A 15,660-nucleotide genomic window follows, 5' to 3' on the forward strand; every position below is an offset into this window, starting at 1 on the left:
CTCCACTTTTGCACTCAGGTCTAAGTCTCATGGCCCTCTATCAGAATCCAGAGTTTTGGGAAGATTGGAGAAACTTAATTTTTCGCGCCCCCCAAAAAAACGTAAGGGGTACCACTGTCGTTTTTTTTTTCGGGCCGAATTTTTGAGTTTTGATATCTCAGCTCTGGAAGGGGCTAGAGCCTCCATTTTTGCACTCAGGTCTAAGTCTCATGGCCCTCTATCAGAATCCAGAGTTTTGGGAAGATTGGAAAAACGTAATTTTTCGCCCAAAAAAAAAAAACGTAAGGGGTACCACTGTCGTTTTTTTTTCGGGCCGAATTTTTGAGTTTCGATATCTCAGCTCTGGAAGGGGCTAGAGCCTCCATTTTTGCACTCAGGTCTAAGTCTCATGGCCCTCTATCAGAATCCAGAGTTTTGGGAAGATTGGAGAAACTTAATTTTTCGCCAAAAAAAAAAAACGTAAGGGGTACCACTGTCGTTTTTTTTTTCGGGCCGAATTTTTGAGTTTCGATATCTCAGCTCTGGAAGGGGCTAGAGCCTCCATTTTTGCACTCAGGTCTAAGTCTCATGGCCCTCTATCAGAATCCAGAGTTTTGGGAAGATTGGAGAAACTTAATTTTTTGCCCCCCCCAAAAAAACGTAAGGGGTACCACTGTCGTTTTTTTTTTCGGGCAGAATTTTTGAGTTTCGATATCTCAGCTCTGGAAGGGGCTAGAGCCTCCATTTTTGCACTCAGGTCTAAGTCTCATGGCCCTCTATCAGAATCCAGAATTTTTGGGAAGATTGGAGAAACTTAATTTTTCGCCCAAAAAAAAAAAACATAAGGGGTACCACTGTCGTTTTTTTTTTCGGGCCGAATTTTTGAGTTTCGATATCTCAGCTCTGGAACGGGCTACAGCCTCCGTTTTTGCACTCAGGTCTAAGTCTCATGGCCCTCTATCAGAATCCAGAGTTTTTGGGAAGATTGGAGAAACTTAATTTTTCGCCCAAAAAAAAAAAAACGTAAGGGGTACCACTGTCGTTTTTTTTTCGGGCCGAATTTTTGAGTTTCGATATCTCAGCTCTGGAAGGGGCTAGAGCCTCCATTTTTGCACTCAGGTCTAAGTCTCATGGCCCTCTATCAGAATCCAGAGTTTTGGGAAGATTGGAGAAACTTAATTTTTCGCCCCCCCAAAAAAAACGTAAGGGGTACCACTGTCGTTTTTTTTTTCGGGCCGAATTTTTGAGTTTCGATATCTCAACTCTGGAAGGGGCTAGAGCCTCCATTTTTGCTCTCAGGTCTAAGTCTCATGGCCCTCTATCAGAATCCAGATTTTTGGGAAGATTGGAGAAACTTAATTTTTCGCCCAAAAAAAAAAAACGTAAGGGGTACCACTGTCGTTTTTTTTTCGGGCCGAATTTTTGAGTTTCGATATCTCAGCTCTGGAAGGGGCTAGAGCCTCCATTTTTGCACTCAGGTCTAAGTCTCATGGCCCTCTATCAGAATCCAGAGTTTTGGGAAGATTGGAGAAACTTAATTTTTCGCCCAAAAAAAAAAAACGTAAGGGGTACCACTGTTGTTTTTTTTTCGGGCCGAATTTTTGAGTTTCGATATCTCAGCTCTGGAAGGGGCTAGAGCCTCCATTTTTGCACTCAGGTCTAAGTCTCATGGCCCTCTATCAGAATCCAGAGTTTTGGGAAGATTGGAGAAACTTAATTTTTCGCCCCCCCAAAAAAAACGTAAGGGGTACCACTGTCGTTTTTTTTTTCGGGCCGAATTTTTGAGTTTCGATATCTCAGCTCTGGAAGGGGCTAGAGCCTCCATTTTTGCTCTCAGGTCAAAGTCTCATGGCCCTCTATCAGAATCCAGATTTTTGGGAAGATTGGAGAAACTTAATTTTTCGCCCAAAAAAAAAAAAAACGTAAGGGGTACCACTGTCGTTTTTTTTTCGGGCCGAATTTTTGAGTTTCGATATCTCAGCTCTGGAAGGGGCTAGAGCCTCCATTTTTGCACTCAGGTCTAAGTCTCATGGCCCTCTATCAGAATCCAGAGTTTTTGGAAGATTGGAGAAACTTAATTTTTCGCCCAAAAAAAAAAACGTAAGGGGTACCACTGTCGTTTTTTTTTCGGGCCGAATTTTTGAGTTTCGATATCTCAGCTCTGGAAGGGGCTAGAGCCTCCATTTTTGCTCTCAGGTCTAAGTCTCATGGCCCTCTATCAGAATCCAGAGTTTTGGGAAGATTGGAGAAACTTAATTTTTCGCCCCCAAAAAAAAAACGTAAGGGGTACCACTGTCGTTTTTTTGCCGAATTTTTGAGTTTCGATATCTCAGCTCTGGAACGGGCTACAGCCTCCGTTTTTGCACTCAGGTCTAAGTCTCATGGCCCTCTATCAGAATCCAGATTTTTGGGAAGATTGGAGAAACTTAATTTTTCGCCCAAAAAAAAAAAAACGTAAGGGGTACCACTGTCGTTTTTTTTTCGGGCCGAATTTTTGAGTTTCGATATCTCAGCTCTGGAAGGGGCTAGAGCCTCCATTTTTGCACTCAGGTCTAAGTCTCATGGCCCTCTATCAGAATCCAGAGTTTTGGGAAGATTGGAGAAACTTAATTTTTCGCCCAAAAAAAAAAACGTAAGGGGTACCACTGTCGTTTTTTTTTCGGGCCGAATTTTTGAGTTTCGATATCTCAGCTCTGGAAGGGGCTAGAGCCTCCATTTTTGCTCTCAGGTCTAAGTCTCATGGCCCTCTATCAGAATCCAGAGTTTTGGGAAGATTGGAGAAACTTAATTTTTCGCCCCCAAAAAAAAAACGTAAGGGGTACCACTGTCGTTTTTTTTTCGGGCCGAATTTTTGAGTTTCGATATCTCAGCTCTGGAACGGGCTACAGCCTCCGTTTTTGCACTCAGGTCTAAGTCTCATGGCCCTCTATCAGAATCCAGAGTTTTTGGGAAGATTGGAGAAACTTAATTTTTCGCCCAAAAAAAAAAAACGTAAGGGGTACCACTGTCGTTTTTTTTTTCGGGCCGAATTTTTGAGTTTCGATATCTCAGCTCTGGAAGGGGCTAGAGCCTCCATTTTTGCACTCAGGTCTAAGTCTCATGGCCCTCTATCAGAATCCAGAGTTTTGGGAAGATTGGAGAAACTTAATTTTTCGCCCCAAAAAAAAAACGTAAGGGGTACCACTGTCGTTTTTTTTTCGGGCCGAATTTTTGAGTTTCAATATCTCAGCTCTGGAAGGGGCTAGAGCCTCCATTTTTGCACTCAGGTCTAAGTCTCATGGCCCTCTATCAGAATCCAGAGTTTTGGGAAGATTGGAGAAACTTAATTTTTCGCCCAAAAAAAAAAACGTAAGGGGTACCACTTTTGTTTTTTTTTCGGGCCGAATTTTTGAGTTTCGATATCTCAGCTCTGGAAGGGGCTAGAGCCTCCATTTCTGCTCTCAGGTCTAAGTCTCATGGCCCTCTATCAGAATCCAGAGTTTTGGGAAGATTGGAGAAACTTAATTTTTCGCCCCCCCAAAAAAAACGTAAGGGGTACCACTGTCGTTTTTTTTTCGGGCCGAATTTTTGAGTTTCGATATCTCAGCTCTGGAAGGGGCTAGAGCCTCCATTTTTGCACTCAGGTCTAAGTCTCATGGCCCTCTATCAGAATCCAGAGTTTTGGGAAGATTGGAGAAACTTAATTTTTCGCCCCCCAAAAAAAAACGTAAGGGGTACCACTGTCGTTTTTTTTTCGGGCCGAATTTTTGAGTTTCGATATCTCAGCTCTGGAAGGGGCTAGAGCCTCCATTTTTGCACTCAGGTCTAAGTCTCATGGCCCTCTATCAGAATCCAGAGTTTTGGGAAGATTGGAGAAACTTAATTTTTCGCCCCAAAAAAAAAACGTAAGGGGTACCACTGTCGTTTTTTTTTCGGGCCAAATTTTTGAGTTTCGATATCTCAGCTCTGGAAGGGGTTAGAGCCTCCATTTTTGCACTCAGGTCTAAGTCTCATGGCCCTCTATCAGAATCCAGAGTTTTGGGAAGATTGGAGAAACTTAATTTTTCGCCCCAAAAAAAAAACGTAAGGGGTACCACTGTCGTTTTTTTTTCGGGCCGAATTTTTGAGTTTCGATATCTCAGCTCTGGAAGGGGCTAGAGCCTCCATTTTTGCACTCAGGTCTAAGTCTCATGGCCCTCTATCAGAATCCAGAGTTTTGGGAAGATTGGAGAAACTTAATTTTTCGCCCCCAAAAAAAAAAACGTAAGGGGTACCACTGTCGTTTTTTTTTTTGGGCCGAATTTTTGAGTTTCGATATCTCAGCTCTGGAAGGGGCTAGAGCCTCCATTTTTGCACTCAGGTCTAAGTCTCATGGCCCTCTATCAGAATCCAGAGTTTTGGGAAGATTGGAAAAACTTAATTTTTCGCCCCAAAAAAAAAAACGTAAGGGGTACCACTGTCGTTTTTTTTTCGGGCCGAATTTTTGAGTTTCGATATCTCAGCTCTGGAAGGGGCTAGAGCCTCCATTTTTGCACTCAGGTCTAAGTCTCATGGCCCTCTATCAGAATCCAGAGTTTTGGGAAGATTGGAGAAACTTAATTTTTCGCCAAAAAAAAACAAAACGTAAGGGGTACCACTGTCGTTTTTTTTTCGGGCCGAATTTTTGAGTTTCGATATCTCAGCTCTGGAAGGGGCTAGAGCCTCCATTTTTGCACTCAGGTCTAAGTCTCATGGCCCTCTATCAGAATCCAGAGTTTTGGGAAGATTGGAGAAACTTAATTTTTTGCCCCCCCAAAAAAAACGTAAGGGGTACCACTGTCGTTTTTTTTTTTCGGGCCGAATTTTTGAGTTTCGATATCTCAGCTCTGGAAGGGGCTAGAGCCTCCATTTTTGCACTCAGGTCTAAGTCTCATGGCCCTCTATCAGAATCCAGAGTTTTTGGGAAGATTGGAGAAACTTAATTTTTCACCCAAAAAAAAAAAACGTAAGGGGTACCACTGTCGTTTTTTTTTTCCGGCCGAATTTTTGAGTTTCGATATCTCAGCTCTGGAAGGGGCTAGAGCCTCCATTTTTGCACTCAGGTCTAAGTCTCATGGCCCTCTATCAGAATCCAGAGTTTTGGGAAGATTGGAGAAACTTAATTTTTCGCCCAAAAAAAAAAACGTAAGGGGTACCACTGTCGTTTTTTTTTCGGGCCGAATTTTTGAGTTTCGATATCTCAGCTCTGGAAGGGGCTAGAGCCTCCATTTTTGCACTCAGGTCTAAGTCTCATGGCCCTCTATCAGAATCCAGAGTTTTGGGAAGATTGGAGAAACTTAATTTTTCGCCCAAAAAAAAAAAAACCGTAAGGGGTACCACTGTCGTTTTTTTTTCGGGCCGAATTTTTGAGTTTCGATATCTCAGCTCTGGAAGGGGCTAGAGCCTCCATTTTTGCACTCAGGTCGAAGTCTCATGGCCCTCTATCAGAATCCAGAGTTTTGGGAAGATTGGAGAAACTTAATTTTTCGCCCAAAAAAAAAAACGTAAGGGGTACCACTGTCGTTTTTTTTCGGGCCGAATTTTTGAGTTTCGATATCTCAGCTCTGGAAGGGGCTAGAGCCTCCATTTTTGCACTCAGGTCTAAGTCTCATGGCCCTCTATCAGAATCCAGAGTTTTGGGAAGATTGGAGAAACTTAATTTTTTGCCCCCGCAAAAAAACGTAAGGGGTACCACTGTCGTTTTTTTTTTCGGGCCGAATTTTTGAGTTTCGATATCTCAGCTCTGGAAGGGGCTAGAGCCTCCATTTTTGCACTCAGGTCTAAGTCTCATGGCCCTCTATCAGAATCCAGATTTTTGGGAAGATTGGAGAAACTTAATTTTTCGCCCAAAAAAAAAAACGTAAGGGGTACCACTGTCGTTTTTTTTTTCGGGCCGAATTTTTGATTTTCGATATCTCAGCTCTGGAAGGGGCTAGAGCCTTCATTTTTGCACTCAGGTCTAAGTCTCATGGCCCTCTATCAGAATCCAGAGTTTTTGGGAAGATTGGAGAAACTTAATTTTTCGCCCAAAAAAAAAAAACGTAAGGGGTACCACTGTCGTTTTTTTTTTCGGGCCGAATTTTTGAGTTTCGATATCTCAGCTCTGGAAGGGGCTAGAGCCTCCATTTTTGCACTCAGGTCTAAGTCTCATGGCCCTCTATCAGAATCCAGAGTTTTGGGAAGATTGGAGAAACTTAATTTTTCGCCCAAAAAAAAAAAACGTAAGGGGTACCACTGTCGTTTTTTCTTTCGGGCCGAATTTTTGAGTTTCGATATCTCAGCTCTGGAAGGGGCTAGAGCCTCCATTTTTGCACTCAGGTCTAAGTCTCATGGCCCTCTATCAGAATCCAGAGTTTTGGGAAGATTGGAGAAACTTAATTTTTCGCTCAAAAAAAAAAAACGTAAGGGGTACCACTGTCGTTTTTTTTTTCGGGCCGAATTTTTGAGTTTCGATATCTTAGCTCTGGAAGGGGCTAGAGCCTCCATTTTTGCACTCAGGTCTAAGTCTCATGGCCCTCTATCAGAATCCAGAGTTTTGGGAAGATTGGAAAAACTTAATTTTTCGCCCAAAAAAAAAAACGTAAGGGGTACCACTGTCGTTTTTTTTTCGGGCCGAATTTTTGAGTTTCGATATCTCAGCTCTGGAAGGGGCTAGAGCCTCCACTTTTGCACTCAGGTCTAAGTCTCATGGCCCTCTATCAGAATCCAGAGTTTTGGGAAGATTGGAGAAACTTAATTTTTCGCGCCCCCCAAAAAAACGTAAGGGGTACCACTGTCGTTTTTTTTTTCGGGCCGAATTTTTGAGTTTTGATATCTCAGCTCTGGAAGGGGCTAGAGCCTCCATTTTTGCACTCAGGTCTAAGTCTCATGGCCCTCTATCAGAATCCAGAGTTTTGGGAAGATTGGAAAAACGTAATTTTTCGCCCAAAAAAAAAAAAACGTAAGGGGTACCACTGTCGTTTTTTTTTCGGGCCGAATTTTTGAGTTTCGATATCTCAGCTCTGGAAGGGGCTAGAGCCTCCATTTTTGCACTCAGGTCTAAGTCTCATGGCCCTCTATCAGAATCCAGAGTTTTGGGAAGATTGGAGAAACTTAATTTTTCGCCAAAAAAAAAAAACGTAAGGGGTACCACTGTCGTTTTTTTTTTCGGGCCGAATTTTTGAGTTTCGATATCTCAGCTCTGGAAGGGGCTAGAGCCTCCATTTTTGCACTCAGGTCTAAGTCTCATGGCCCTCTATCAGAATCCAGAGTTTTGGGAAGATTGGAGAAACTTAATTTTTTGCCCCCCCCAAAAAAACGTAAGGGGTACCACTGTCGTTTTTTTTTTCGGGCAGAATTTTTGAGTTTCGATATCTCAGCTCTGGAAGGGGCTAGAGCCTCCATTTTTGCACTCAGGTCTAAGTCTCATGGCCCTCTATCAGAATCCAGAATTTTTGGGAAGATTGGAGAAACTTAATTTTTCGCCCAAAAAAAAAAAACATAAGGGGTACCACTGTCGTTTTTTTTTTCGGGCCGAATTTTTGAGTTTCGATATCTCAGCTCTGGAACGGGCTACAGCCTCCGTTTTTGCACTCAGGTCTAAGTCTCATGGCCCTCTATCAGAATCCAGAGTTTTTGGGAAGATTGGAGAAACTTAATTTTTCGCCCAAAAAAAAAAAAAACGTAAGGGGTACCACTGTCGTTTTTTTTTCGGGCCGAATTTTTGAGTTTCGATATCTCAGCTCTGGAAGGGGCTAGAGCCTCCATTTTTGCACTCAGGTCTAAGTCTCATGGCCCTCTATCAGAATCCAGAGTTTTGGGAAGATTGGAGAAACTTAATTTTTCGCCCCCCCAAAAAAAACGTAAGGGGTACCACTGTCGTTTTTTTTTTCGGGCCGAATTTTTGAGTTTCGATATCTCAACTCTGGAAGGGGCTAGAGCCTCCATTTTTGCTCTCAGGTCTAAGTCTCATGGCCCTCTATCAGAATCCAGATTTTTGGGAAGATTGGAGAAACTTAATTTTTCGCCCAAAAAAAAAAAACGTAAGGGGTACCACTGTCGTTTTTTTTTCGGGCCGAATTTTTGAGTTTCGATATCTCAGCTCTGGAAGGGGCTAGAGCCTCCATTTTTGCACTCAGGTCTAAGTCTCATGGCCCTCTATCAGAATCCAGAGTTTTGGGAAGATTGGAGAAACTTAATTTTTCGCCCAAAAAAAAAAAACGTAAGGGGTACCACTGTCGTTTTTTTTTCGGGCCGAATTTTTGAGTTTCGATATCTCAGCTCTGGAAGGGGCTAGAGCCTCCATTTTTGCACTCAGGTCTAAGTCTCATGGCCCTCTATCAGAATCCAGAGTTTTGGGAAGATTGGAGAAACTTAATTTTTCGCCCCCCCAAAAAAAACGTAAGGGGTACCACTGTCGTTTTTTTTTTCGGGCCGAATTTTTGAGTTTCGATATCTCAGCTCTGGAAGGGGCTAGAGCCTCCATTTTTGCTCTCAGGTCTAAGTCTCATGGCCCTCTATCAGAATCCAGATTTTTGGGAAGATTGGAGAAACTTAATTTTTCGCCCAAAAAAAAAAAAAACGTAAGGGGTACCACTGTCGTTTTTTTTTCGGGCCGAATTTTTGAGTTTCGATATCTCAGCTCTGGAAGGGGCTAGAGCCTCCATTTTTGCACTCAGGTCTAAGTCTCATGGCCCTCTATCAGAATCCAGAGTTTTGGGAAGATTGGAGAAACTTAATTTTTCGCCCAAAAAAAAAAACGTAAGGGGTACCACTGTCGTTTTTTTTTCGGGCCGAATTTTTGAGTTTCGATATCTCAGCTCTGGAAGGGGCTAGAGCCTCCATTTTTGCTCTCAGGTCTAAGTCTCATGGCCCTCTATCAGAATCCAGAGTTTTGGGAAGATTGGAGAAACTTAATTTTTCGCCCCCAAAAAAAAAACGTAAGGGGTACCACTGTCGTTTTTTTTTCGGGCCGAATTTTTGAGTTTCGATATCTCAGCTCTGGAACGGGCTACAGCCTCCGTTTTTGCACTCAGGTCTAAGTCTCATGGCCCTCTATCAGAATCCAGAGTTTTTGGGAAGATTGGAGAAACTTAATTTTTCGCCCAAAAAAAAAAAACGTAAGGGGTACCACTGTCGTTTTTTTTTTCGGGCCGAATTTTTGAGTTTCGATATCTCAGCTCTGGAAGGGGCTAGAGCCTCCATTTTTGCACTCAGGTCTAAGTCTCATGGCCCTCTATCAGAATCCAGAGTTTTGGGAAGATTGGAGAAACTTAATTTTTCGCCCCAAAAAAAAAACGTAAGGGGTACCACTGTCGTTTTTTTTTCGGGCCGAATTTTTGAGTTTCAATATCTCAGCTCTGGAAGGGGCTAGAGCCTCCATTTTTGCACTCAGGTCTAAGTCTCATGGCCCTCTATCAGAATCCAGAGTTTTGGGAAGATTGGAGAAACTTAATTTTTCGCCCAAAAAAAAAAACGTAAGGGGTACCACTTTTGTTTTTTTTTCGGGCCGAATTTTTGAGTTTCGATATCTCAGCTCTGGAAGGGGCTAGAGCCTCCATTTCTGCTCTCAGGTCTAAGTCTCATGGCCCTCTATCAGAATCCAGAGTTTTGGGAAGATTGGAGAAACTTAATTTTTCGCCCCCCCAAAAAAAACGTAAGGGGTACCACTGTCGTTTTTTTTTCGGGCCGAATTTTTGAGTTTCGATATCTCAGCTCTGGAAGGGGCTAGAGCCTCCATTTTTGCACTCAGGTCTAAGTCTCATGGCCCTCTATCAGAATCCAGAGTTTTGGGAAGATTGGAGAAACTTAATTTTTCGCCCCAAAAAAAAAAACGTAAGGGGTACCACTGTCGTTTTTTTTTCGGGCCGAATTTTTGAGTTTCGATATCTCAGCTCTGGAAGGGGCTAGAGCCTCCATTTTTGCACTCAGGTCTAAGTCTCATGGCCCTCTATCAGAATCCAGAGTTTTGGGAAGATTGGAGAAACTTAATTTTTCGCCCAAAAAAAAAAAACGTAAGGGGTACCACTGTCGTTTTTTTTTCGGGCCGAATTTTTGAGTTTCGATATCTCAGCTCTGGAAGGGGTTAGAGCCTCCATTTTTGCACTCAGGTCTAAGTCTCATGGCCCTCTATCAGAATCCAGAGTTTTGGGAAGATTGGAGAAACTTAATTTTTCGCCCCAAAAAAAAAACGTAAGGGGTACCACTGTCGTTTTTTTTTCGGGCCGAATTTTTGAGTTTCGATATCTCAGCTCTGGAAGGGGCTAGAGCCTCCATTTTTGCACTCAGGTCTAAGTCTCATGGCCCTCTATCAGAATCCAGAGTTTTGGGAAGATTGGAGAAACTTAATTTTTCGCCCAAAAAAAAAAAAACCGTAAGGGGTACCACTGTCGTTTTTTTTTCGGGCCGAATTTTTGAGTTTCGATATCTCAGCTCTGGAAGGGGCTAGAGCCTCCATTTTTGCACTCAGGTCTAAGTCTCATGGCCCTCTATCAGAATCCAGAGTTTTGGGAAGATTGGAGAAACTTAATTTTTCGCCCCCAAAAAAAAAAACGTAAGGGGTACCACTGTCGTTTTTTTTTTCGGGCCGAATTTTTGAGTTTCGATATCTCAGCTCTGGAAGGGGCTAGAGCCTCCATTTTTGCACTCAGGTCTAAGTCTCATGGCCCTCTATCAGAATCCAGAGTTTTGGGAAGATTGGAAAAACTTAATTTTTCGCCCCAAAAAAAAAAACGTAAGGGGTACCACTGTCGTTTTTTTTTCGGGCCGAATTTTTGAGTTTCGATATCTCAGCTCTGGAAGGGGCTAGAGCCTCCATTTTTGCACTCAGGTCTAAGTCTCATGGCCCTCTATCAGAATCCAGAGTTTTGGGAAGATTGGAGAAACTTAATTTTTCGCCAAAAAAAAAACAAAACGTAAGGGGTACCACTGTCGTTTTTTTTTCGGGCCGAATTTTTGAGTTTCGATATCTCAGCTCTGGAAGGGGCTAGAGCCTCCATTTCTGCTCTCAGGTCTAAGTCTCATGGCCCTCTATCAGAATCCAGAGTTTTGGGAAGATTGGAGAAACTTAATTTTTCGCCCCCCCAAAAAAAACGTAAGGGGTACCACTGTCGTTTTTTTTTCGGGCCGAATTTTTGAGTTTCGATATCTCAGCTCTGGAAGGGGCTAGAGCCTCCATTTTTGCACTCAGGTCTAAGTCTCATGGCCCTCTATCAGAATCCAGAGTTTTGGGAAGATTGGAGAAACTTAATTTTTCGCCCCAAAAAAAAAAACGTAAGGGGTACCACTGTCGTTTTTTTTTCGGGCCGAATTTTTGAGTTTCGATATCTCAGCTCTGGAAGGGGCTAGAGCCTCCATTTTTGCACTCAGGTCTAAGTCTCATGGCCCTCTATCAGAATCCAGAGTTTTGGGAAGATTGGAGAAACTTAATTTTTCGCCCAAAAAAAAAAAAACGTAAGGGGTACCACTGTCGTTTTTTTTTCGGGCCGAATTTTTGAGTTTCGATATCTCAGCTCTGGAAGGGGTTAGAGCCTCCATTTTTGCACTCAGGTCTAAGTCTCATGGCCCTCTATCAGAATCCAGAGTTTTGGGAAGATTGGAGAAACTTAATTTTTCGCCCCAAAAAAAAAACGTAAGGGGTACCACTGTCGTTTTTTTTTCGGGCCGAATTTTTGAGTTTCGATATCTCAGCTCTGGAAGGGGCTAGAGCCTCCATTTTTGCACTCAGGTCTAAGTCTCATGGCCCTCTATCAGAATCCAGAGTTTTGGGAAGATTGGAGAAACTTAATTTTTCGCCCAAAAAAAAAAAACCGTAAGGGGTACCACTGTCGTTTTTTTTTCGGGCCGAATTTTTGAGTTTCGATATCTCAGCTCTGGAAGGGGCTAGAGCCTCCATTTTTGCACTCAGGTCTAAGTCTCATGGCCCTCTATCAGAATCCAGAGTTTTGGGAAGATTGGAGAAACTTAATTTTTCGCCCCCCAAAAAAAAAACGTAAGGGGTACCACTGTCGTTTTTTTTTTCGGGCCGAATTTTTGAGTTTCGATATCTCAGCTCTGGAAGGGGCTAGAGCCTCCATTTTTGCACTCAGGTCTAAGTCTCATGGCCCTCTATCAGAATCCAGAGTTTTGGGAAGATTGGAAAAACTTAATTTTTCGCCCCAAAAAAAAAAACGTAAGGGGTACCACTGTCGTTTTTTTTTCGGGCCGAATTTTTGAGTTTCGATATCTCAGCTCTGGAAGGGGCTAGAGCCTCCATTTTTGCACTCAGGTCTAAGTCTCATGGCCCTCTATCAGAATCCAGAGTTTTGGGAAGATTGGAGAAACTTAATTTTTCGCCAAAAAAAAACAAAACGTAAGGGGTACCACTGTCGTTTTTTTTTCGGGCCGAATTTTTGAGTTTCGATATCTCAGCTCTGGAAGGGGCTAGAGCCTCCATTTTTGCACTCAGGTCTAAGTCTCATGGCCCTCTATCAGAATCCAGAGTTTTGGGAAGATTGGAGAAACTTAATTTTTTGCCCCCCCAAAAAAAACGTAAGGGGTACCACTGTCGTTTTTTTTTTTCGGGCCGAATTTTTGAGTTTCGATATCTCAGCTCTGGAAGGGGCTAGAGCCTCCATTTTTGCACTCAGGTCTAAGTCTCATGGCCCTCTATCAGAATCCAGAGTTTTTGGGAAGATTGGAGAAACTTAATTTTTCACCCAAAAAAAAAAAACGTAAGGGGTACCACTGTCGTTTTTTTTTTCCGGCCGAATTTTTGAGTTTCGATATCTCAGCTCTGGAAGGGGCTAGAGCCTCCATTTTTGCACTCAGGTCTAAGTCTCATGGCCCTCTATCAGAATCCAGATTTTGGGAAGATTGGAGAAACTTAATTTTTCGCCCAAAAAAAAAAAACGTAAGGGGTACCACTGTCGTTTTTTTTTCGGGCCGAATTTTTGAGTTTCGATATCTCAGCTCTGGAAGGGGCTAGAGCCTCCATTTTTGCACTCAGGTCTAAGTCTCATGGCCCTCTATCAGAATCCAGAGTTTTGGGAAGATTGGAGAAACTTAATTTTTCGCCCAAAAAAAAAAAAACCGTAAGGGGTACCACTGTCGTTTTTTTTTCGGGCCGAATTTTTGAGTTTCGATATCTCAGCTCTGGAAGGGGCTAGAGCCTCCATTTTTGCACTCAGGTCGAAGTCTCATGGCCCTCTATCAGAATCCAGAGTTTTGGGAAGATTGGAGAAACTTAATTTTTCGCCCAAAAAAAAAAACGTAAGGGGTACCACTGTCGTTTTTTTTCGGGCCGAATTTTTGAGTTTCGATATCTCAGCTCTGGAAGGGGCTAGAGCCTCCATTTTTGCACTCAGGTCTAAGTCTCATGGCCCTCTATCAGAATCCAGAGTTTTGGGAAGATTGGAGAAACTTAATTTTTTGCCCCCGCAAAAAAACGTAAGGGGTACCACTGTCGTTTTTTTTTTCGGGCCGAATTTTTGAGTTTCGATATCTCAGCTCTGGAAGGGGCTAGAGCCTCCATTTTTGCACTCAGGTCTAAGTCTCATGGCCCTCTATCAGAATCCAGATTTTTGGGAAGATTGGAGAAACTTAATTTTTCGCCCAAAAAAAAAAACGTAAGGGGTACCACTGTCGTTTTTTTTTTCGGGCCGAATTTTTGAGTTTCGATATCTCAGCTCTGGAAGGGGCTAGAGCCTCCATTTTTGCACTCAGGTCTAAGTCTCATGGCCCTCTATCAGAATCCAGAGTTTTTGGGAAGATTGGAGAAACTTAATTTTTCGCCCAAAAAAAAAAAAACGTAAGGGGTACCACTGTCGTTTTTTTTTTCGGGCCGAATTTTTGAGTTTCGATATCTCAGCTCTGGAAGGGGCTAGAGCCTCCATTTTTGCACTCAGGTCTAAGTCTCATGGCCCTCTATCAGAATCCAGAGTTTTGGGAAGATTGGAGAAACTTAATTTTTCGCCCAAAAAAAAAAACGTAAGGGGTACCACTGTCGTTTTTTCTTTCGGGCCGAATTTTTGAGTTTCGATATCTCAGCTCTGGAAGGGGCTAGAGCCTCCATTTTTGCACTCAGGTCTAAGTCTCATGGCCCTCTATCAGAATCCAGAGTTTTGGGAAGATTGGAGAAACTTAATTTTTCGCTCAAAAAAAAAAACGTAAGGGGTACCACTGTCGTTTTTTTTTTTCGGGCCGAATTTTTGAGTTTCGATATCTTAGCTCTGGAAGGGGCTAGAGCCTCCATTTTTGCACTCAGGTCTAAGTCTCATGGCCCTCTATCAGAATCCAGAGTTTTGGGAAGATTGGAAAAACTTAATTTTTCGCCCAAAAAAAAAAACGTAAGGGGTACCACTGTCGTTTTTTTTTCGGGCCGAATTTTTGAGTTTCGATATCTCAGCTCTGGAAGGGGCTAGAGCCTCCATTTTTGCACTCAGGTCTAAGTCTCATGGCCCTCTATCAGAATCCAGAGTTTTGGGAAGATTGGAGAAACTTAATTTTTCGCCAAAAAAAAAAAAAACGTAAGGGGTACCACTGTCGTTTTTTTTTCGGGCCGAATTTTTGAGTTTCGATATCTCAGCTCTGGAAGGGGCTAGAGCCTCCATTTTTGCACTCAGGTCTAAGTCTCATGGCCCTCTATCAGAATCCAGAGTTTTGGGAAGATTGGAGAAACTTAATTTTTTGCCCCCCCCAAAAAAACGTAAGGGGTACCACTGTCGTTTTTTTTTCGGGCCGAATTTTTGAGTTTCGATATCTCAGCTCTGGAAGGGGCTAGAGCCTCCATTTTTGCACTCAGGTCTAAGTCTCATGGCCCTCTATCAGAATCCAGAGTTTTTGGGAAGATTGGAGAAACTTAATTTTTCGCCCAAAAAAAAAAAACGTAAGGGGTACCACTGTCGTTTTTTTTTCTGGCCGAATTTTTGAGTTTCGATATCTCAGCTCTGGAAGGGGCTAGAGCCTCCATTTTTGCACTCAGGTCTAAGTCTCATGGCCCTCTATCAGAATCCAGAGTTTTGGGAAGATTGGAGAAACTTAATTTTTCGCCCCAAAAAAAAAACGTAAGGGGTACCACTGTCGTTTTTTTTTCGGGCCGAATTTTTGAGTTTCGATATCTCAGCTCTGGAAGGGGCTAGAGCCTCCATTTTTGCACTCAGGTCTAAGTCTCATGGCCCTCTATCAGAATCCAGAGTTTTGGGAAGATTGGAGAAACTTAATTTTTCGCCCAAAAAAAAAACCGTAAGGGGTACCACTGTCGTTTTTTTTTTCGGGCCGAATTTTTGAGTTTCGATATCTCAGCTCTGGAAGGGGCTAGAGCCTCCATTTTTGCACTCAGGTCTAAGTCTCATGGCCCTCTATCAGAATCCAGAGTTTTGGGAAGATTGGAGAAACTTAATTTTTCGCCCCCCAAAAAAAAACGTAAGGGGTACCACTGTCGTTTTTTTTTCGGGCCGAATTTTTGAGTTTCGATATCTCAGCTCTGGAAGGGGCTAGAGCCTCCATTTTTGCACTCAGGTCTAAGTCTCATGGCCCTCTATCAGAATCCAGAGTTTTGGGAAGATTGGAGAAACTTAATTTTTCGCCCAAAAAAAAAAAACGTAAGGGGTACCACTGTCGTTTTTTTTTCGGGCCGAATTTTTGAGTTTCGATATCTCAGCTCTGGAAGGGGCTAGAGCCTCCATTTTTGCACTCAGGTCTAAGTCTCATGGCCCTCTATCAGAATCC

The 15,660-nt window shown here is 42.8% G+C and overlaps 1 protein-coding gene across 3 annotated transcripts in view; it reads right to left on the minus strand.

Annotated features, from left to right (window-relative positions):
- Positions 1-15,660, minus strand: part of LOC120462588 (diacylglycerol kinase delta) — a 101,978-nt gene that overhangs the window by 22,016 nt on the left and 64,302 nt on the right. The window lies entirely within an intron of this gene.

Source organism: Pimephales promelas, chromosome 1, assembly GCF_988280905.1.
Source record: "Pimephales promelas chromosome 1, fPimPro1.hap1.1, whole genome shotgun sequence".
Classification (NCBI taxonomy): Eukaryota; Metazoa; Chordata; class Actinopteri; order Cypriniformes; family Leuciscidae; genus Pimephales; species Pimephales promelas.